This window comes from Eulemur rufifrons, chromosome 30, assembly GCF_041146395.1.
Source record: "Eulemur rufifrons isolate Redbay chromosome 30, OSU_ERuf_1, whole genome shotgun sequence".
Lineage (NCBI taxonomy): Eukaryota > Metazoa > Chordata > Mammalia > Primates > Lemuridae > Eulemur > Eulemur rufifrons.
In genome coordinates this window covers 110,173,495-110,196,915 of record NC_091012.1, presented here as the reverse complement: position 1 = coordinate 110,196,915, position 23,421 = coordinate 110,173,495, and the positions used below count along the sequence as shown (strand labels likewise).

The window sequence follows — 23,421 nt, the reverse complement described above, 5'->3', positions numbered from 1 at the left end:
CCAATTTATAGAACTGGCACTGAAGTTCATGTATCACTCCAGAAGCATCTTCCAGCTCCCCATAGGGAACCCAACTAGATGTAGAAGTCCACGTTAAAACTTAGACGGTAGACCTGGGGGGTGGGGGGGGGGACAATGAACTAAATTTGCAGGTGTCCTGTAGGCTGTACACTCAGGGGCCAAAGTCACATACATAGAAGGGCAGGATTTAGATTTAAGTCAGCTGTAAATGATTCTCCAAAACCCAAGGGCAGCCAGGGCCAGGGTTTGGAAGGTCTCAACCTTGGGGTTCCTGGGGCAGAGGGGTGAATTTTTACACCTTGCTTGCCCCAGGCCAGCCCATAGGCAGGCCCAAGTTCTTGGCCATCCCTAATCCGCCTGCTTGGGCCAGCCGTACACCTTCAGGACTGGCAGAGTGGGTGATTGCTGCCACCAACTGCTCTCCCTCCCACCCTGGCGCCTCTCTGCAGAGGCTGGCGGGGTACCAGGAACTCAGAGAAGGCCTGTGGCTGTGGGCATCCAGTTGATGAAGTCAGAGTGGGTGGTGCTGTGGGCAGACCTCAGGACTGCACCTTTGCATTCTGCAGCTGAAGGCAAATGCTCTCCTGAAAACGAGAAGGCTCAAGAGGGAAGGGATATGGCCAATCAAAAGCCAATCACCCCTTCCTTTGAAACATACCCCCCCACTTCGGGTCCTGAACCTACACACTTGCATTTCTAATCTGGAAACAGTGCCGAGCACACAGAACACAGCACCCGCCTGTTTCTAACTTGTCTGACTAACAGGGCCATTTCAGAGGGGGAACAACGGCCTTCAGAGCCTCTGCAATTTCCAGAAAGCCTTCAGATAATAACACATTCTTTCCAACAAGCTTACTTAGGGTTGGGAGTTATTTTCCCAAATCTTAAAAACTCTGTCATGAGCATCTGAGGACCCAGGTCCACGATTCCTGGCTAAATCCCTCCAGATGGTGACACTCAATGTCCCCGTGAGCCTTCTCCCACCACCTTTGCCTAACCACAAGTTCCCTAAACCACAACATATAATACAAACCATCCTGCACGCCACCCCAATCCTGGGAAGTCATACAGATGTGTCTTGGGGATGGGGGGCGGGGTGCTGCAGAGCTTTCTCTCATCTGAGGACACGCTTGCTGGCCAGAAAGTGGCCGCCACCTCTGCAGCTTCTCCGCGGGCATGCATAGTGCGCGCTTTGTGTAAGTGCTGAGGAGGCGCAGCGCTGCTCGCGCGCCAACAGCTGTCACATTATTTGCACTCGCTGTAAACAGCCTTCACATTCCCCCCTTACCACATAGTTAAAGCCAGACTAACAATCCACAGTTAGAGATCAAACCAACAACAGCAGCATTGTGTCTGCCTTCGCTGCCTTCGCACCAAGCCCAGCAGCTGGCAGGTTTCTCCGGAACAAGGGACCCCCTCTCCCCCCACCCCTCCGGGCTCCAGCCAAGGCTAGCCAAGGAAGCATGCGTTTGTCAGTGCTGTTTGTTAAAGCAAAAGAGCACCGCCATTTCGCAGAGATTTCCGTGTGGTTCATCAGCCCTCACCCAGAGTTTGCTCCTTCTGGTGGCTTGGGGAAGTACCATGGGAATAAAGGTTGTTGAGACTCCCAGGGTTGGTTTCTATGCTCAGCAAAGTAGGGGCTGGCCTGCCTGTAGCTCTCCATGCCATGTTACAGAGGACAGGCAAGTCTGCGCGTTCTGCAGCCCACAGCGGAATGTCTCTTGTCTTTCAGAAATTGCCCAACTCACTGAATACTTACTGGTCGCCCCAGTGATCAAAATGTCTCCTTTATGATTTTTGGTTAAGTTGAACATTTCCATAATCGTCATTATTAGCGCAAATTACACGCCTAATCGGTCCTTAAATAGATTTTAATTAAATAAGCATACAAGGCTCATTTTATGACTTAAGAAAGGCATTACTTTTCGTTATAAACTTTCCACCAGGATATAGAATAACGATAGCAGACAAATACTTATTCTTTGAAAATCAGCAATAACCGATGGGCAGAGTTATCACGAAACAGACCCTGTTTTACCTTCTGGAATTGAAGCTGGGACCAGACATAGCACAGCTGCACAACTTTCCTCCTGAGATGGGAGAGGGGATTTCTTCCTCCAAAGCACTACTTCCGTCTTCTCTCTGGCCAGTAGAAATAACCCCCAAATGCTACTTTTCCTTACCCATCTGATGAGATTTCTCCAGCTAGTCTCTTCTGGAGACCACACCTTCCCCACCCCCATCCATTTTCCACCCCTTAGTCTGCTCAGAGTCATGGTGCAAAGCAGGCAGGCTGTGCTTGTTAAATGCTGTGTAAAATGCTGTTAATAAAATAATAAATACAAAGGATGGAGGCTGCTGGTTCCATGGGTGTTTTGACTGGAAATGCCTTGGCACTTGTCATGTGTTTATGGGAGGGCAGACAACTCTAGGATTTACATAGTTTGGACATTTCTGTACTTCATTTATTCTTTCCTAAGTGACGTAGACCTCAAGTTATTTCAAGTTTGCATTTGTACAGAACTGTTAAATGCCTAGGAGTTTCTCCAATTAAACTAAGTTTTAAATCAGACCCAAAGCTGGAACATACACTGACTGGCTGGACTCTACCCTCAGCCTCGGTTGCTGGAGAAAACAAACAGACCCTCGAAAACAATCCTCAGGCCTCAAGCTCCCCACCTTCACCCCAGCTCGGAGGGCCCCTAGGGCAAAGGTTAAGGCGTCTCCAGATTCCAGACCAGGCCCAGGCTGCACAGTGTGGCAATTACTGCAGTTAGGCGCATCCTGTCCACGCACTACCTCTAAAATACTGCGCTAAGGTGGGTGTGGGGGGGCTGCTGATCTGGTAAAACCCACTGTTCACAAAACAATGTCAGCAAAGGCTGTGAGGCATTCTTTAGAGAGGGACCAGGGATTCGTGCCTACTGAAGCTCTTTCAGCACAAAGGCTTTTAGGGGAAGAAGGGAAAAAGAGAGAGGAGGAGGGGAGAGAGGAGGAGAGAAAGGGAGGGAGGGCTCCTGTTTCAGAGCAGGTATCCCCTGAGAGTCAAGAACCAAGTGTAGCTTCAATCAAACGCTGACTTCCCCTCTGGGAGTTGAGTAGGAAACCTGATCACAGTAGCTTACTACCGGCCTGGATCCATACAGGTCTGGTTTTCTTCTCATGCTAGTAATTTTTTTAAATACATATCGATATAAAAGAAGCAATCCCTGGCAGACTTTATTGAAAACCACACTGAGCCCTCACAACATCCGGACTTAATCCCTATCAAACAAACCACAGCACCTCTGGCCTCTGCAGCAGGCTACCCCCTCTCACCTCTTCCAACCAGGTCTCTTCCCCTCTAGCCACTGCTGTTTCCTCCCGCCAAAATAATGCTGGGAAGACTTGCCAAAGAGCACCAACACCGGTTCTGAAATCAATTCCTCACCATATAATGATCCTACTAGGAGAAAAAAAAAAAAAATCCAGGTCCTTTCATATGAAATCCTTTAAAAGGCAGAATGCAAAGAACTGTTAACAAAGGGAAAGAGGAACCCATGGAGGCGGACCTGGAGAAATACCCTTGGAGGGGAGCTTTAACCTGCATCCTAGGGTCCCAGGACACTGGCCTAGCAGGTCTCAGGGGTCTCAGAGGATATGAGGGGCAGCAGGGAATGGAGGATCAACCTATAGGAACATGACCAGTCATTCAAAGCAATTATTAATCCTTGGGGCCTACTATGTGCCAAGTATTCTACTTAGAACCTGAAGGTGGATAATTATTCCCAGTCTTACAAATGAAGAAACTTACTGAGGCTCAGAGGCCATAAATAACTTGCCCCCAAGGTCACACAGCTAGTAAAAATGGGCCACGGTCAAACTCAGTCCTGGAGTTACGGAGAGGAGCCAATTATTGGTCTAATTGTGCCATTTGAAAACCCCATTTTCACATATTGTCTCCTCGAAGAAGTTCGAAATGCTTTCTTAGGCCCTGTGTACCCAAGTACAGTGTAAAAAGAGTGTCTAATACCTATGTTTCACCGTCTACACAATGAGCCTTGAACCCAGTTTCTCCTACATCTAGTAATCTCTTAGTCCACTGAAAGTCTTCACAATTTCCCCCTACATCCTACAAATCTCCCTGCGCTGAAATAACCGGGTGTAAGACCAATGCACAAAGCTCCACTTTCCTTTCCTCCAGTATCCCAGAATAGTCAGGGGTAGGTGGGTCGCTATTCTCAGGCCTTTAGGAAAAGTGCTGACTGCTGGTACTAGGAACTAGGCTTGTCACCCGTTTTGCCACATAAAGCAATAAATCAAATTATCTAGATGGAGCAAACGTCCTTTGGAAGGAGCTCCTACACCAACCTTTCCTAGGGTTTAAAGGAAGAACTACAGGGACCAAAGTAGGGTGGGAGAGGGAATTAAGATGGAAGAAGAGGCATTCAAGATGCCCAGCCCTACTGGATCAACCAGTGTCCCCACAAAAAGCCAAGTGAGGAGGTGAGGTATATCTTTCCCCAATCTTTCATCCCAGAAGCGCTGGGCCCAACATCCCCAATCCCGAAGTCTGCTCCGGGAACTACCTACACCCGACGCCGCAGGCGCCACTGGCAAGGGCCACCTCTGGCTCAGCTCGGTGGGGACGGTTCCGGCACCGAACACTGGGCCGCCCCTTCGGGCTTCCAGATCCCGGACCGGTTGCTCCTCCCGACGCCGAAGCTCCAGATGTACGAAATGGATCCACAGCGCGACCAGGCGAGCAAGGGCCTAGGCGGCAGGAGTGACGGAGGGGGGACAGCAGCGCCGGGGCGCTCACCCCACTTGCCAGCCGAGCACACCCCCGCGGCCCAGCCGCCCCTGGCTCGGCGCCAGCCCTCTCCAAGTGGCTTTCTTTCTCTTTTTAAAACTTTCCAGTCTGGGAGATCGGACAGGGTTTCCAGCTCTGCCCCCCACCGAACTCGGGGCTAGCCTCCCAACCACTCCGGCAGGGGACCCCCCAACCCTGGCCCGGGGCGCCACCAGACGGCGCCCCGGGCAGACGCCTTTCCCCCACCCTACCCCTACCTATTTGGGCCACCTGGAGCCAGCGGCTTCCCAAAGCCATCGCCGTCCAGCCGAGCTTGGGATCACAGCGTCTGGAGAACTCCCCAGAGCACCAACGGTCCCCGGCCTGCCCGCGGCGCAGCGCGTGCAGTGCACCCTACACATTTGCTCTCACACCGAAAGGTCTAAAGCTTCGGGAGGGGGGAAGGGGAGAAAGCACGGCGGGAAGGGGGAAGGGCTGCCTTTTTTTTTTTTTTTTAACTCTTCAGATGCATGAGTTTTTGGTGCCCCTGGCACGATTGCAAGCGCCCGGGCAGAACAATAGAAACGGGGGTTGCCGGAAATGGTGCACGGAGACCCCTTATAACCCTATAAACCTCCCCTCCCCCTCGCCGTTACTATTAGCATTAAAAGACGCCCAGTACCAGCAATGCAATAGTGCCTTTTTATAACTTTTTTCCTAAACACGCCCTCCTCCCTACATTATAAAATCACAGGGGCAAAGACTGCTCCCAAAGTTGTGACCTCCCGGAGCTCTAGGGCCTCTCACCTGCTCTGCCCCAGGCACCTTGACCAGACTCACCCCCTCCCCCAACAGTTCCCCCGGTTTGCACCTAGACAATAAATTTAGTTTAATTTAGCTTCCGGTCTTTAATTTTAGCAGGTCTCCTTTTTGCATGCAAATCAATATGGCAATTACCATCTAAAAGCTCGCCCAGCCCCGGGTCAATGTAAATTGATCATTGTCCGCCTTCCACAAAATAACACCGGGAGTCTGTGGTGCATAATGAGATTATACTGGAAACTGTCTTTTAGATCACAAATTATATTTTATGCTGTCAGAATCTTCTCCGAGTGGACTTCCCCGCTTCTCTAATCGCGGAGAACCGAGCCCGTGGGTGCTAGCTGGGGAGACTCGGCTTAAAAAACAAAACAAAACCAAGTGAGGACCCCCATTTCTGAAACCCTCGATTGAGAACACACGGAGGTGAGCTTGCGCCCCGAAAGGCGGCCTTTCCACAGAAATAGCACAGAAAAACATCGTTAATGAACTACCACTCAACAAAAAGTCAGACATCCCTTCTTGAGGAACACGTTGAGGGCAGCAGAGAAAGCCGTCGAGCAGGGCTGGAGATCAGTGGATGTCCCTGGCCAAATGCTCCCGACGAACGTGGCTTGGCCACCACAGGGGTGAACGGAGGAGGCCATTCACTCCGGCCCCGGCGGCTTTTCCTCCTGGCTCCACCACCTAGGCCTCTGCTGAGCGGCCGGATTTGCAAACAGACGGAATCCCGTGGGCCATAAACACAGGCAAAGAAGCCGGGCGGCCGAGGCCTCCCCACTGCGCTCTGGGCGAGGCCCCCACCAGGCCCAATCCATAAGACAGGCCGGGGTTCTGATGCAAGGAGAAAATCCAGTCATCACCGACAGCCCAGCTCTCTCACTCCTTGGCGGCCCCCAGGGCACGAGTGTGACCCCGGGGCCTAACAAAGGGCCTTCAGAGCTCCTTTCGGCCCCGGGCCGGCGGGGGAGGGGTGGGGCGCGGCAGCGGAGATGGACCCACGCGGTTTCCCGCCCCGCCGCGCCTAGCTGGGTCGGCCGGGCCTGGCGCCCTCGAGGAAACCTCCAGAGTGGCATTGTCAGGGCTGCCGGGGGCTCCTGAGGACCGTCCCGCGGTCCGCGAGCCTCCCGCCCAGCCCGTGGCCCAGCCCTGCCCCGCCCGGCCTGGCGCGGGCTCCACCCAAGTGCGGTCTTCCCAATAAAAGCTGGAATTCCCGGCTGGGCTTAGACAAAGAGGGACCGCAGCAAATCGACGCCGCGGGCAAACCGAACCCAAGCCGGAGTTTACGTGAGCGTCTGGGGTCACCGAGGCGCCTGCAAATCCACCCTACACAGGCCGTCCGTCCCCAGCACGGACTCCTCCAGGAAAAAAAAAAAAAAAAGCATACCAAAATGAAAGCATACCTCCCCTTTATTCCTTCCAGAGGCCACACTTCTTCCGGTTGTGTCTTTCCCAGTCCACTAGGCCCTGCTCAACCTTAGGAAACGGGACCCCAGCAGTGCAACATCCATTCCTCCTAACCACAAAGTGGAAAGCTACTCCTTTTCCCTCCACTATCCAGCCACGCAAGGTTAAGAACTCAAAATCTCTTCAGAAATCCTCCCACCTGCACAACGCATACTCTCTGCCCATCCCACCTCACCCCCATAAAGGAAAAAAAACTATACCAGAAGTAATCCTAGTTAACTGAGGGCCATCCATCCTCTAGGCTGCTTGCTTGGCCCTCAGTTTCCTTCTGGCCAAATACGTTAGTTCCTCGTGAATAAGTGTGTGAATGTGGTTGTGTGGCCCACGCTTCCACACCCACGACAGTCCTGCTCTGCAGGAAAGTCTTCCTTAGGCATTGAGGAGTTTTTGTCATTCAGCCTGTGTATCTAAGCAGGGATGTATGCATATGAATGCTTTTTGTGTTTCCAAGTGACCCTCTTCACACCTTTAAATAGACTATTGTCTTACAGAGAATTCTGCCCCAGTTTGCAGCTCCACAAAGTCTGGGATTTTTCTCTCTGAATATCGCCATACATCTTTGTATTTGCATACCCATGTTTACATTCCCCTTGGCCAGTTCTTTATCTCTTATGTATCTCTTGTTCCATTTGGGCTTCTGAGCCCAAGTGTCTTGATTTGTCTCAGCACATGTCATTCAGGCGCACGTCTTAATCTGAGCATTCCTACTACTTACATTCTTCTTGCTTTGCATATAATGTGGCTCATTCCCAGGCCAGACCAGTATGGGTTTGCAGTTGAAATGTAAATAGAGGATCCCTTAGACCACAAACCCTTAGAACAAAGTGAGAGGAGGGAGAAGGAGAAAGTGGAATATTAGTATTGAGTTATTTATGTACAGGGTAACCCATTCACCAATTTCAAGCTCTGGAAAGAACTACACAAATGTCTGCAGAGTTGTATTAAATTTATAGACCAATTCAATATCAGCCCCATATATGTGTATACAAATGATGAATCTTCATAACACATCAGTGGCCAACTCCTGTTTGTAGGCTGTCCCCCTGCACATATCTGATTCTAACTCTCCACAAGTTCATGGTTAAAAGTGGGTCTGTTTATGTAGACAACTCAAGGGCCACTTTGCTCTCCTTCAATGTATACCTGTACACATTGGCCTGACATCTCAGGCTCAGGTCCTTGGTCTGCAGCAGTCTCAGAGGCCCCACTCGACTACAGCTGTGTACAGACCTTCCCCTCTTGGAACGCAGGCATGAATTCTCTTTCCTTACATTAAGGTCTACACCTGCATCTACCAAACTTAGTTCCTAAAGTGAGGGTGCCCATTGTGTGTGTTCACAGCTCTCTCATTGAGAAGTACCTGGTCAAACTAGATCATCTAGCAGCTGCGTTTGGTTTGTCTAAGAATCCAGCCCGATGCACCAGGATGTGACCATGCACACACAGAAGAGAAAGGAAAACCCTAGGCCTAGACTCCCGCCCCCTCCACCCTGCGGGCTACACCGCTTCCAGGAATTTCTACTAGGTTCTTTGCCTCACTTCCCTATTACACTATCCCCACGGCCTTTAAAGGGTTAAGAGAAACCCCCGCAGCCTTCCCTCCACCCCGCTCACCGGGCCCGTGAGCCCGCAGGCTAGCTCGCTCACGGGAGTCTGCAGCCCAGACTCCCGTCTCCGCGCCGCCCCCCCCGTCCCCCCTCCCCCGTCCTTCAGCCGGGAGGGAGCCTGCATGCCTGTCTAGACCGATCTATCACAGGCACACCAACAACACCCGCGAGAGCGCGGAGACCCTGCCCAGGTCCCCCGGCCCGCACGGTTCACAGCGGACAGAACCCGGGGAGCGTGACGGCGCCTGCGGGGTGGGGGGCCCTACAGGCGCTGGCCACCCTGAGCGCACCGCAGGTCCTCCTCCCCAGCCCCGGCCCCGGCCCCGGCCCCCGGCGCTCCCACCAACCCGGCTGCCGGAGCACAGTCACAGCTCTGCGCGCTGGGCAGTCCTATTTTTATCTTGTCTAATCCCAAACTGGGCGGGGAGCACAGGCGTCGTGCTTAGAGAACAAGAGATAGGCGAAGGAGGCGGGGAGGAGCAGCCAGGCAGCGACGCGAGCGGGAGCGAGTTAAAGACACAGTGGAGGCGACCGCGAGCAGGAAGAAAGAGCGGGCTGCGCGGGCCTCGAGACGCCGCACGCAACGCGCCGCCCCGCGAAGTTACACTCGCCTCCACGCCGTCCCTTGCTGCCGGCCCCTCCCCACTTCCCAGGGGCGCGCTCCACAGCCGGGACCGCGGGGCCCCGGCCTGTGTGGGAGGCGGAGGCCAGGACGGCCCTGCAAAGGGCTGGAGAGAATCGCTAATGAGCTGTGCGGCCCATTGATCCGGAGAACACTTCCTAATTAACTCTCAGTCACCTACTGGTGACAGCGCCTCAAAGGACAGCGCTGGGGCCGGCTGAGCTCCAGCCCTGACCTGCCTGCCCAGCGCCTGGCGCCCGAAACCCGCGCGCTCCCCTACCACCCCAGGCAATTCGCGTGCGTGGCGGTGTATACCCGCACACTGAAGGCTAGCCTCGGATTAAACCTGGACGGCATATTAATCATTACCTCCCCCCACCTTCCTCTACGCGGTGAAATCGTGCCCAAAATAAACACGAGAACCAACACTGCAAAGCCCAGACCAGATAACAGGTCGTGGGTGGAGAGGGAAAGGTCGAGAAGCGAGCGTATTCCCCAAGTGTCCACGTACAGGAGTCTCCGAGGCTGACAAATAAAATGCCTTCCACACAAGCAATTTTGTTGGCAAAACCGAACCCAACACCTCGTCAGGATTGATTTCGGCCCGCGGTGTCCGTTTCCAGTGCCACAGGAAGTGTCAGATGGCTAGAAATACCCGTCTGTCTGCACTCACCACCCACCACCTTATGGGGTGGGCCATTTCCTCCTCGTTTTTACTCTCAGGCCATTTTAAGGATTTTTCTCCGAGATGCTATCCCTAGAACCAAATATCACTACCCCTCCCCTAGCCTCAAGAAAAAAGGAAAAGGAAAAAAAATACAGTTAAAACCCTGAGCTGTCTAGTCTAGACACAGCGAAGCTGTGCGAATACCTATCTGAAGCGCGCTGTTTTTTTTTTTTAAGGTTTGTTTTTAAATACACATAACCCTTCCTTCTTTTGCTCTTCCATTCCCCCAACCCCCACCTTCCAGACGCCGGCGGCGCGCGCCCTCGCGCGCGGGCACTCACAGCCTCTAGCTGGAGATCGCGGACTTTCTGGAAAAGATTCATTAACAGCAAATTAAGCCTCGCCAGGCCTCGGCCTACACGCGGCCAGACTTGTCCGTCTCCCGGACCCGGGGACGTGCCCACTCGAGCGTGCGAGCGGCGGGAAGCCAGCCGAGACCACGCGTGCCTCGAGCTGCCCTACTCCGCACACAGCGCCCCAAGGCTCGCTTGGTAAACAGCAGGCGCTCGTCGCCGCCGCCCGGAGCCCCCGAGTTGGCTGAGGCTCTGCAGCGCAGCCACCCGCCCGCTCCAAGCGCGGGCCCCGCGGCGCATCGGGGCCTCGCCCTCCCCGCCTGGGCCGAGGATCGCGCCCCGGTGCGCAAGTTCCCCTTCGCCCTGATCCTCCGCGCCGCACGCCCTCCAAGTGGGCCAACTTCCTCCGGCCACAGACTTTCACACGCCCATCCGGGCTCCCCATCAGACTCCCCATTGCCCAGCGGAGGGCCCAGGTCTCGTCCTCCCCCGCGCCCTCCTTCCCGCCCACGCCCCCGCCTCCCCGCATAAGCACATTCTACACCCAGCCCCGGGGGCTCATAACTTAAACCGGCCCCGAAACCTCTGGGGGAGGGGGAAGGGGGAGGGGGGGGTCGCAGATTATAATCTTAAAAGAACGTTTACAAAACAAAGCCTCTAACCTGGCTGGCGGGCGGACCGACCAAATCGGAACCCCTAGCTCTGCTCGATTTCCTAGTAGTTTTTTTTTTTTTTTTAATCCACGTGATTCGCGCTTTGGGGCAAGCCAAGAAAAAACCCGGGACTCCCCTCCCGAGTTGCGCGGCAGCGGCAGGTCGAGCTCGGCTCGGCCGGAGGAGCCCGCCACACACCCTCGCGCACGCACACGCCGTCGTTCCACTTGGAGAAACGATCGGCCCCCGGAGAGGCGAGACGAGGCGGCGGCGGCTGGGGGTTTTTACAGTGCTTTCCCGAGTCGAAAAAGAAACCAGACGGGAACCCGCCGCCCTCCCCTTCCTGCTAGCGAGCTAAAGCCGAGCCGAGCTTCCCAGCTTCCAGCCCACCTCCCCCCTCCGCCCGACTCGCGGCGCTCAGCGGCGACCGCGCTCCCGCGCAGACACAGGCTGCAAACTTCCACTCCGCGAACTCCCAGCTCTCCTCCCAGTACCCCCGGAGGCGGCAGCCCCCCTGCCGCGCCCCCTCTCTCCCTGTTGCCCACGCGAGGCCGCTTAGATTGGCTGTATTCTTGATAACTTACAGCTATGGAATAAAAACGAAAGCGAGCAAGGCAGCCAAAGGCAAGCGCGAGGCAAAGAGCTACGCGGGGTACACGGCGGGCGGGAACCCCGGAGGAGGGGGCTGATTGCTGCCCGCGGCGCGCCCGGCCTCCCGCAGCCTCCCTGGGGAAAGGTGTTTCGGGCACTGACCTGAAATCCCCGGTCGGGGAGTAGGCAGGGAGCCTGCGATCCGGCGCTTTGAAGTTTTCCCCCGAGCAGACTCGAGGCGGCGAGGTGGAGCGGGGGGCGGCTGGGTGGGTGGGGAGAGGTGTGCGGGGCTGGGGGGGGGATGGCGACGTCAACGAGTGGAGAAGGAGCCCGGCCGGAGAAGCCCGGCGAGCAGCAAAGTTTGCGGTCCCCAGCTGCCCGCAGCCCGCTCGCGACGCCGCGCTCGCTCGCCTCCCTCGCTCGCCTCCCTCGCCGTCTGCTGCCAGCCGGCTGCCCTCGGGGTCGGCCCCGCCGAGGGGTGGGCTCTGGGCTGGGTGGGGGCGGGGCGGGCTCGGAGCCTCCGGGCAGGTGGCGACAGCCCCGCGCGATCCTCCGGGTTCTTGCAGCTGGACTCGGCTCGGCCGGGCTCAGCAGCTCCCGCGCCACCGCTGCCGCCCGCGCTCGGGCAGGAGCCCCAGCGCCATGTTGACGGTTCGCCGCGAGCGCCCGCTCGGGCTGGGTGTGTGTGAGTGTGTGTGTGAGTGTTGGCCAAGTCGTCCCTGCGCGGCGACAGCGCGGCTTGGGCTCTCCGCCCGGCGGCTCGCGGGCTCCCCCTCCGCCGCCGCCGCCCGCCTCGCTCCCGCTTTCGGTCGCGGTCTGGGCTCCGGCGCGTCTCCCCGCAGCCGCTGAGCTCGGCCCGCGTTCTGCGAGGAGCGCAGCTCTGCCTCACCTTGCCGCTGGGAGCCCGGGCTCCGTCTGCCGCCGCACGCCGCGATCCCAACGCGTCCCCCCTCCCTGGTTCCCTCCTCTTCCTCCTCCCCCTCCCTCCGCCCTCCCTCCCTCCCTCCCAACAGCCGCCTCCCCTCCCCCCGCAGGCGCAGCGCTCGGGCGACAGCCGCCCGCCCGCCCGCCGCCGCCTCCAGCTCTCGCAAGTTTGAGCTCCCCCATTCTCCGCTCACCCTCCGCTGCGGCGCCTCCGCGGTGGGGTTTCGGGAGGGGTGATTCCCCAGGAAAGGTTTGCCCGAGTTTCCCCGGTCGTCTTCGATTCCCGGCCTGGTGTGTTTTGGCCTCTCTAGGTCTGAACCCCGGACCACTTGGGTGGCGCCCCCCTGTCCCCCTGCCCTCCCCTCCTCAGCTCGGGCCGAGTTGGCTGCGCACGCCTGGCCCAGGCGCACGTCCTGGGCGAGCCGGAGACTGACTTGGGCGGCGGCGGCGGCGAGGGCGGCCCGCAGAGCCCGAGCCGAGGGGATGGGGGCGGCGGGGGCGGCTCTCCCAGCCGCGCGCCGAGACTCCCCTCGCTACCCAGAAGGCCAGTGGAGGACCGCAATTACCATAAAGCGCCTCGCACTCCGCTCAGCCAAAGCTGTCAAACCCCAGCGGCAGGCGCCGCTGCCGCCTCTTGCCACCAGCGCAGCGCTCTTCCGGCCTCGTCCCCTCTGAGACCCAGCAGAGCCTAGCCAGTGCGTGTCCGCTCTCACCCCCACCCCAGATCGCTCCCTCCTCCCGGAGGAACTCTTTTTCATTTCGGTGTCAAGAACCACCTGAAAACACCACCCCGGGCAACAGTGGCCGTTCCGCCCGAACTACGCGCCCGAGTTCCCCGGACGTTTCAATTGTGTGGGAATTGGTTGGAGGCGGGGGATGGGTGGGGGGAGGCCGTGGAGGCACAAGGAGACGGGTGGGGGGTGCGGTCGGGGAGACGAGATCCGCCTGAATTTCTCCCCCTTCTCGAGCATTTCCACTGTCTGCGCCTCAGATGGTTGGAGGGTCTGCCCTGGCCCCTCACCCCGGCCTCAGGACATTATCTCCCGCGTTTATTTTCCTTGGCAGGGAGCAACTTTTGGCTTACACCGTTCGTCCCATAAATTTCCACTCGGTAACGTCGTGCTGATCGGTGCTCGGCGGCGGCGTACAGCCTGCGCCCGCAGCAGTTCAATTCAATTGACACGTATTGAGCTTCTCCAGCGCACCCGGCGCTGCGCTGGGCGCAGGGGGTGGGGGGGGCGGGGAGGGCAGGGGCAGGCAGGAGGGGGAAGCGGAGAAGCGAGGTTCCGGCCTCCCCATAGCACAGAGCCTCAAGGGCGAGCCAAGAAGCCCTAGTTCGTGAAGCTGGCGGGAAGGGGTAGGAGGGGGGAGGGGGTGTTCCGGCCTAACCGCACACAGACTGCGGGGCCCAGACATCTCGACCAAAGGTGACCCCATTCCGCTGCTCGCTTGGGTCTTTTTATGCTTGGAAAGAGGTGGGGTGTTTCTTTCTGCCTAACGACAAGATGGTGCAGGCTCGATGAGAACATAAATCCGAAGTGGCTTGTAATTCCACACGGAAAGTTTTTTTAAATGTCCTGGAGTGTCCCATGCCAAAAATAATCAAAAGCATCTCAAGTTGATTACTAAGTCAAGGTCAAGGCCAAAATCAGCTCTAGCTAGCAGATATTTTCCCTTTTAAAAATTAGACTCACTACTGACTGTGGGACTGGTATTAGGTGCGATTTTATTCATTCTGTTTTAGTTCTCAGCACATAGTTATAAAAACAGCCCTTCTCAAAGCAGAAGTGAAACATCTCTACCGTTTGAAACCCGAAACTTTGGCAGAATTAAATCTTCATGCTCCAGAGCTGCTTATAACAACTGATGCAAAAGACAGGAGGGCAAGTGCCCTCACGAGCAGTGACCGGCCGGGCTGGGCCTGAGAAAGCTTCCAGGACCGGTGCCTGCAAAATGGAATGCACGATTTTTTCTTCCTGGTCTTTCTAGGGGTGGATGTCTCTGAAAGCTAACCCACACATTTTTTTAATCTCCGGTAACAAGCAGAAAGACACCTGGACTATTATGCTGTAAAACTATTTTTTATAAAGACATTTTAGGGCCAGACATTAAAAGTTATTAGACTGAACGCATGCGAGTTACAGACACAGCTGGAGAAAAGGCCTCTGGTTGTGTGTTGTAGCAACATTTCTTTTTGAAGCGAGTCCTTTTATTCAAAACAAGTCTAAAATAACCGGGAATGCCGAAGTTGGGTATTTGTGGGGAAACTCTCTGAACGTGGTTCCAGGCGAGGAGGCCACTGTGCCGATGCAGGCTGGGCGGGAGAGCTGGCCTGGGCGAGTGCGGAGCTGTGCCAGGCTCTTCCGGCTGGGTTAGGCTGCACCGCAGAGGCCCTGGCAGGGTGCCCAGCCACCTTCTCTCCCCTCCTGTCATCTCCCCAAATTCTACCCCCAGGCACAGGCTTTTCCCGGAGATTGGAGTCGCATGTAACCGTCCAGAACTTTAGGAAAATCCAGGAACCAAGCTCAGGGCCTGCTGCCTCTCGGAGTCCTGTGGCCTCCCGGGGGCTGCTGACAAAGAGGCCTGTTTGTCTAACTTTAAAAGTCCTAGAGTTAAAATGAATGGAGGGGGGTGCTATAAATGTGAAGGGGTGGCAAGGAGGGCTGACTGCTGGAGAAATTTGATGCTGGAGACAAACAGGCCAGTAAATTCGCCTTTGACGTAATTGCAGCATTCACCCCCCCCCTTTTTTTAGGGAGTCTCGCCTCCACGTATCTTCGTGCAGGCTGGTAGGATTAAAGGGTTTCTCCTCCATCTCCTAAGGATATATTTTCCAACTCCGTGGGATTTTAAAAATATCTTATTAAGGGAGTCCTAAGAGGCAGGAGTTGGGGGGGGATTCGTGACTCGCTGGGAATTAAAATGTGGGATTCCCCCCTCCCAGGTACTCTAAGGGGGGCAGGGGCAGGGGAGAGAGATTACACCTATTGCCCTGGTTAGTTGGAATTGTTCCATGGAAGAGAAGCACAAAGCTGTCGAAGGGCAGTCCCATCTCGTGTCCCCACTCAGGATGGGGCTCCTGGAGCTAAGGATGCCGCAGGCCCTGCAGCCAGTGCGGGCGACCAGCCCTTCCCTGGCTCCCTCCTCCCCTGCCATCCTACGAGCCCCTCGGGAGCTGACCCAGGGGTCAGGCTGCTATACCCAGCACTCAGCAAGGGGAGGATTTCAATGAAAGCAGAGGAGGAGAAAGAGCGCATGGGAGGGGAGGCTGCGCAACTGTGGAGAAATAAAGAAATAGGTGCTGAAATGAGAGGTGCTAGGGAATGGAGCAGTGGGGGCTGACCCTCCTCCATCCGCCCCCATCCCTGTGGAAGGGTCCCATGGTTCTAACTTATGGCTCCACCTCAGGCTCTCTCAGGCTGTTGCTCTCCTTGCTACAGATTCTAACCAGGGTCTGCAACTGGGCAAGCAAGTTGGTGCTTCTAGGGCCAGGCCTAGAGCCTCGCTGCCCTTTTCAGGGAAGGCTGACTGTGCAAGACCTTCCAGGGCCTCTTCCACACCTCTAGCCGCTGCACCCAAACCTAGGGGGAAAGGTTGTGTATCCCGTGGTGAGGTCCTTACCCCATATTTTGGGGAACTCTGGCTCCCAACCTTGCATGTGAGGTTCATTGTAACATAGGTGTAGGATCCAAATCATAGAGCTCTGTAGGTCTCTGATGGCTGTTCTCGGGACTATGACAGGCCTTATTGGAACAGGTGGGACTTGGGTGATTACAGGTAAGGTATTTTTACTTTACATAATGTGAGGCAGTCTGTTAATGTTAACTCGTTAAAAACACTCGTACTTACAGTCTTTTGGTCACTTTATACAAGAACTCTGGGCTTACCCCATGGCACTTAAAAGAAGATCCACTGGTCCATCCTCCAAGAACAAGGCATATATCTAGCTTCCACTCCGAAACTCAAATGAGGCAACAACTGAAGGCCCATCCTAGTCCCAAGGATTTCACTAATCAGGAAACATCTAAAGGTAGCTGCCTTCCAGGGTGGAAGACGGATGGACTTAGGGTCCCAGGTTGAAGATGGCTGCTCTTTCTTCTGCCTGGGCTTTGGAGAGTTATTGGGTGTTTGAAGGAAGAAGGCCCAAAGGGCAGGCCCTACGTGGTTCTTAGCTACTGTCTCTGGAATTTCTGGTCTGGGCTCGATTTGTGTTAAGCCCTGAGCTCTCCGAACCCAGGCACGGGTGGGTGAACTGCGGTCTACACTGAAGGGCCTGCTAGGTGGGTGGGTGTTGACCAAATGGGCATAAATATAGAAGGCTTCTGGGAAGCCGCATCTTGCGCTCGCCTGGCCCCAGTTTAGAAGCCCTCGAGGCCGCCATGCTAGGCCGGATGCTCCCGCAGATAAACCCAGACGCCACGTTCCCCACCCCCCAGCTTGTTTAGCATGGCGCCTCCTGCGCATATTTTACTCGGCTGGGGGTTGTAAGTGGGAACTGCAGGGAGAGCGGCGGGGAACCACCACTACTTGCCTTGGGACTCAGCGTGCCGGCCTCTCGCCCCAACCTTTTTGTGTCCAGCTTCCCTCCTCCGCTCCCACGGGGCCCCTGCGGAGAGTAACCCCTTCGCGGGTGCCATCCTGGGACTGGAGGGGTTGAGAAGGCTCCACCAGCCCTTCGCCCGCGGCAGGAAGGGGGGTACGGACTAGTAGATGGAAACGCGGTGCTGATTTGTCTTTAAATACTTCTGACTCCCCCCCCCCCCCTGCCAAAGTCGGTCACCGAGGCGAGTGGCTCAGGGTGGTTGCCTTGGGAAGGTCGCAGCCAGGAGCAAAGCCTGGGGCTTGCGATTCCAAACGCCTTAATCTTCCGCACATTTTACCCGCTCCCAGTCCACCTCCCGGCCCACTCTGCTCTGCCTCCGCCCCCGGTGCTCACCCCCTACCATCCCTGCGTCTCCAGCGCGTTAGCAGCCTCGCAGCCTCCGGCCGCGAGTTGGGGAGGGGGGGGGGCAGGGTGGTTTGTGTTTCGAGGCCTGACAGAACCTTCTGTGTGCGGCGGAGGGAGGAGGCTAATGCATAATGCACAGCGCCTGGAAGCCCGGCCATTAGCGGCCTGTCGGTGACACAGACAAACGACTGAGAGGGAGGAGATCCAGCTCGCTCTGGAGTTTAAATATACCAGCGTGGAGGGGAAACGCCATGATTTAAAAGTGTGTGTTTGCAGACACTCGCATATATTTTAATGATTTCCAGCAGGCTATGCGTCCCCAGCCTTGCATCCCGCCTCCCCAAAAGGAGGATGTGTCTAGAGGAGGGAGGATGAAGGCAGAGAGGTCTCGCCCCGAGACCCACGGGCAGCTTTCGAGAAACGAACAGGGGGAGAGGCTGGTAAACAGTGCTGAGAAAGCGAGGCCTGGGGAAGCCACACGACCTAAGGCTATCCCCAGATTTTATTTTCTTTTTAAAAAAATCTGGCCGTCGGGCCTTGCACCCCGGACTGCATCCTCTGTGCTGTACTAGAAAGGCCTGGGGGTGGGGAGAATAAATTCTGCCACCGTGCTTCCCCCTGGAGCCCACATTTTTGAATCTTCCTTTTCCACTGACAATCCAGAGACCTCCTTCCTCCCCGTTTAACACACCAGTGTTTTTTAGCAATTAAGGCGAGAAGGGGGTGGGGATAAAGATAAGCCAATTTTTTTCCGCCATGCAAGTGTGAAAGATAAGATAACGCTAAGCTGGGGCAAAGCGGCTGCTTACAACCTCCCCTTAGCGATTTTGATCGGTCACTTCTTATCTCGCAAAAATGCTCCTTTCGAGAAAACTGCATCAAAAAAAGAAAAAGGCTGAAGGAAAGCATTTTCATTTGGAAATGACATTTAAAACCCACCTCCCCTACATTGGCAACCCCCTCCCCATTGGCGGGGCTCCCCAGGAAAAGTCGCACCTCGACTGCTGGGTTTCAGACTTTCTCATGGGGGGCAGGATTACTAGTGTAATTAGGCTGAATAAAACCAGGGATGCGTGATGAGGATTTATCCTGCATCCAACCCAAGCCTGTGGCCGGGTTTTCCTCCTCTTAGTTACTGGTCTATGTTTGTGTTTCGCCATCGCACTCGTGTGTTGAAACTAAACAGGTAGTTATATTTGGGAGGGTCATATAACTATGTCAACATGAGGTGGTTGTTAATGCGAAATAATAAGAAACTCTGCAGATTTTTACAGGCCCCCGTAAAGGGAGCAAAAGGCATCACACTCCGCAGAACCCGAGAACTCCCAGCCGAACTGGACTCTAGGGGAGTTTTATAAATCCTTTTTTCCGTACAGGAATCTCACAAAGGGATTTTCGGAGTACTTTGTATTCGTTGTAGAAGGTTTCAGTATCGAACTCCAGGCCCGCAGGGTGGCCCGCAAATTTTCCCCAGCCTAGCGGCGGGCCCCAGATCTTAAAAATCAAGGCGGGCGCCCCAGGCCGAGCTGACCTAGCAGCCTCTGCCCACCTCCAGCTTAGAGCCCCGAGGAGGCTCCCACCCCCTAATTCCCAATCCCAGGTTGGCACCTCGGCGCTCGGCGCACGCCAAGTCTGCCCCCTCGGGGCCAGGCTACAAGACCCAAAGCCCAGGGCCAGCCGCAGCCGGATTGTCCCCGGGGAGGCGAAACCGCCGAGCGGGGAAACCCCTCCTCTCGCCCTTCCCCGAAAAGCTTGGCCGCGGCGTAAGCGCCGAGCAAGCGGGCATCCGCTGACAGCCCGGCCTCACGTAAGGCCCACACGCGTCCCATTAGTCAGCCCGAGTTCCCCTCGGGCGAGCCGTCTGGCGCGGCCCCAAGGCCGGGATCAGGCGGGGAGGGGGTGCGGGGCCGCGGCGAGCTGGGGGCGGAGGCGGGGGCTCCGCGGGGCCCGGCCGGGCTCGGTTCCGCGTTCCTGGGCCCGCGGGTAAGCTGAGCCGGCGGGGCAGGCCGCTCCCTGGCTGGCGCCGGGGCGCCGAGCGGCGCTTCACGTGCCCGCCATATCAGCGGCGGCGGCGGCGGCGGCGGCGGCGAGGAGGGGGGCGGGGAGGCGCGCGGCCGCTCCCGCGGGGTCTCCGGCACCGGCCTCCCCCCTCTCCCTCTCCGCTGGGGACTGGGACCACCCCGCAGCCCCCATCCCGGCGCAAGCTGACGGAGGCGTAGCTCGGCGCCGCTCCTAGAGCTGCGCGGCGGCAGCAGCCAAGGGAGGGTGCTCCTCGCGGCCGCCCCGGGAACTTCCCGGCCGCCCCGCCGCCGCCGCCGCAGTCACGGGGACCGGAAGCCCTCGCGCCGCCCCGAGCGGCCTCCGCTGGCCCCCAGGGCTGTTCCAGACGAGGGCTGGCCGCGCGTCACCCCTGATCCCTCCTGGCCCCAGGCGACCGCCCGCGCCCTGTGGTATCCCCGTGTAAGCCGGGAGGACCCTTCTTCGCGGTCCGGTGAGACGTCCCTCTGCTACCGCCATCAGCACGCCCCCTCCCCCCTCCCAGCCCCGCAGCTGGGACGGGAGGGGCGCAGAGCCGCCACTCCGGCCGGGCAGGAACACCTGCTCCTGGGCCCTGCAGCTGGGCGCGTGGTGCTGGGAGAGGCTGTTGTGTGCAGAGATCGCGGAGGAGAAAATGGGGCTCCGAAGCTCAGGACCAGGAGCAGCCGAGCCTCGGCCATCACCGTCTCCCACCTACTCTGGGCGATCAAGCCCGAGGCCAGAGGGCCTGCTCAGGGTCCAGGTCTCCTTCCGAGGATCGAAGGGCCGCCACCCCTGGGATCAGGCCTCTGGCTTTAAAAGGTCGTTCGCAAGACAGATGGGGCAAAACCTGTTTTGGGAGCCTTCCCGGTGTCCGCCCCCGCTCTCCAAACCAGACACACTCATCACCCCCTCGGCCCCACTCTAGCCTCCGGCGGGGGACAGGAGTAGGTTATGGCGGCACCAGCACCTCCCTCCCCTAACCCACGTAGGGACGTAGGGTCTGGTCCGGGGCTCGACTTTGCCACTCCGCGTGGGGGAGGGCCGATGGACCCTCCCCATCTCCTGCATGCCCCGAGGAGATCGGGCGGCCGAGCTGACCTGCGAGGCTTGCCCAGCCTCACCCCCCCCCCACACACACACCCTCCCCGACTCTCCTGGCCCAGGGCCCGGCCGAGGAAGGCGTTGTTTTGCCAGCGGGAGCCGAGCGAGTGCACAGAGAAAAGCCTCCTTGCTCTAATGAGAGTGCACACAGCGCTGCAGCGAGGAGGATGATTACCCGGCGGGCGGGGGGGGGCGCGGGCCCGGGCCGCGGGCGGCGTGTGCGGCGGCCCCGCGGGCCCGGAGTCCCCGCCTGTCTGGCTGCTAATCGCACGCTTTCTGCTGTTACGGAGGCAGGCGGGAGCCGGCGGCCGAGCCCAGCGCCGGCGACTCGGCGGGTGACACGGAAACATGGCGCAGCGCCCCTCCCCCGCCCGCCCTCTCCGCGCTCCCGCCTCCCGCCTCCCGCCTCCCGCCTCGCACTTCCTCCCGCCCGCGCGGCTTTTGCAGTTCTAATGCTCTGCTTTCGGCCTGGCACCATTACGCTAGCAGCCGCTTCTCGGCGGCCCCGCGCGTCTCTTTCCCCTTTGTTTTCGGGGTCTATAGAAAACGTTTGCTTTTGTCCCAAGCTCTCGTTAAACCAAACTTGTGGTGGCAGCGGAAGGCGGTGCGGGCGGGGAGGAGCCCGGGGATTTTGGCAGCAGCAGACCAGAGCGTGGTGGAAACTTCTCTCGCTGGGTTCCCCGCCACCCCGCCTTCCTACCCCCCCCATCAGCCGGCCTGCCGACGCTTCTCCTCCCCGAGGAGCCCCAGCGCTCCAGGAAGGAGGGAGGTCTGGGCCACAGAGACTGTGACCAGGGGTGAAGAGCCCAGGGTACGTGTCTGGGAGCCCCGAGTTTTTGGCACTCGATGACCTTGCTCCTTGCAGTCCTGACTGGCCTCTCCTTCTCTTTGGTCATTCGTGGCTTTGTATCAGTCGGTGGAGAAGGAAGGGGAGGGAAAAGAAAGTATTTCGTGCGTGTGGTTTTTATTTTAAGGGTTTGTTGGAATCTCTCACCCCCAACTACACAGCCTCCTCCTTTATAGGATTTAGGGCGAGAATGGGGAAACGTAGGCTCTATCGGGAAAGGATCGGAAACCTAGCCCAGGAGGCTCGATCGTACTCTACTGGCCAGCTCAGCCACACTTAGTCAGAACGTGGGGTGGGGCGACACTGAAGAGTGAGGGACTCGGACGCCAGGTCCCAGCATCCAGGAGATGCCAAACCTCCCACCTTCAGGGCGAGAGAGCAGGACACACGCGCGCGCGCGCGCTCCCTAGTACGACACGCACGCCGTGGCTCTCCTCACCGGAGCTGCTCAGGCGGCAATTTTTTAAGCCTGCAATTAAGCGAGGCGTCGCCGTGTCCTCTGCTAGTGTCGATCCTGTCAGTCGCACATGGCCTTGGTGCTCCAGTCCGAGGCCCCGCGATTAGTCACAGGCTCGCTTCGCTCCTTCCCTAATCCGCCTCTGCAGGCAGCCTGGGGACGCGGCCGACTTGGCGGCGCTGGCAGGGAGCCACCGTGCGCGGGGCGGGCCGCCTGGCCAGTGCCAGCCCCGCTGCTCCCGAGCCGGCCCGGGCCCTGGGGTGCAGGCTTGGCGCCCCCTCCCCTCTCACCGCTCTCTGGTTAGGGCGGCGGTGCCCCTCCTCCTCCCGCCCCTCTCCCCGGCCTGCGAGATCTATTTGTGTGGTGTCATTTGCATAAAAATAGGACAAGTGTTTCAGTGCGTTCGTACGCGGGAGGCGAAATCCTTATTGATGTGTCTGTGTGGAGCCTTCGGTTGTCGGAGGGGTTTGATTTAGGGTGTTTGTGTTGCCTTCCACGAGAAATGAGAGGAAATCCTGCTCAAGGCCTTCGGCGGCCTGGGCCCCCGGAGCATCCCCTTCTGTGCGGCCAGGAACGGTCCACCGCCTGGGCTCTGGCGCGCCAGGTCCACAGCGAGCAGGTTGAGGGCCAGGCGGGCGGCCCATTATGACTCATAAAACCTGGCGGCCTAATCACCAGCTGCCAACCCATTTACATGTGGCCTTCCCAATGCTGCCTTCGTCCGGGCCGGGCCTCCCGCGTGTTCGCCCCGGACACCGCTAGAGCTGCCAAGTGGGAGCTAATCAAGTGACCGCTCCTTCCCGTGGGCAGTGTGGCTTCCCTTCCCGGGAGACCCCCGCTCTCTCGGCCTCTGCGCTGCTCACCAGCAACTCCTCAGCTTGGACAAATAGCTAGGAGGGCGCCAGCCGCGCGGAGCCAGTAAATCAATCATTAACTCCCAGGCGAGGCCTGGCCAAGGGAGGGAGCGGCAGCCCGAAACGAGTCCGCCGGGCGAGCACAAGGCCCCCACCTGGGTTGGGAGCCATCCACGCGCCAGCGAACAGGGTGCGTGAAGGCGGGTCCGGCCGGGGCTTCCCGGTCCCCTCCAGAAGCCTCCACCCGCCGGGCCTTTCAAGCCCTCACCTCGCCTGGCCGGGCAGGTCGGGTTACTGCGCGGTCCCTGGGCAGGCTTGAACATTAACCAGCCGCCTCGGACCTCGCGGCCTGCTCTCCCCAGGAGAGCGTGCCGCGCTTCGGCAAGCTCTTCGGATCCGGCCGGGCTCCTCCTGGCTCAGGCTTGCTAAACCAAACTGATGGCACCCCGTGTCGACCAGTCTCCCTCCGGCACCATCCCCTTAGAGCCCACGGTGGGGTCGGCACGCAGGGGGTTAAAAACCCCTGGTTCGCCCTGGCTCGTCGGCGGCTCAGAGGAGACGCTGATCAAAGTGCTTACGAGGAAGGTACACACATGCACATTTGGGCCCAGGTCGAAGGAGACCTACTGGAGACGGTTCCCGAGCCGCCCGCCTCGACCCGCTTCCCACACTCCCGGGAACGCAGCAGCGACGGCGCTAG

The 23,421-nt window shown here is 58.0% G+C and overlaps 1 protein-coding gene across 8 annotated transcripts in view; it reads right to left on the bottom strand.

Moving 5' to 3' along the window:
- The window catches only part of BCOR (BCL6 corepressor), a 115,981-nt gene that overhangs the window by 34,460 nt on the left and 58,100 nt on the right, over window positions 1-23,421 (bottom strand). For 4 of the 8 annotated variants that reach the window (XM_069463085.1, XM_069463088.1, XM_069463087.1 and 1 more), the window contains exon 1: window positions 11,734-11,808. The exons of 2 other annotated variants lie outside the window; for them this stretch is intronic. The gene's annotated coding sequence lies outside the window, so the exon portion shown is untranslated. Of the gene's footprint in view, window positions 1-11,733; window positions 12,489-23,421 lie in introns of those variants that run through there. 2 more of the 8 variants (XM_069463086.1, XM_069463089.1) reach the window with 1 other exon arrangement.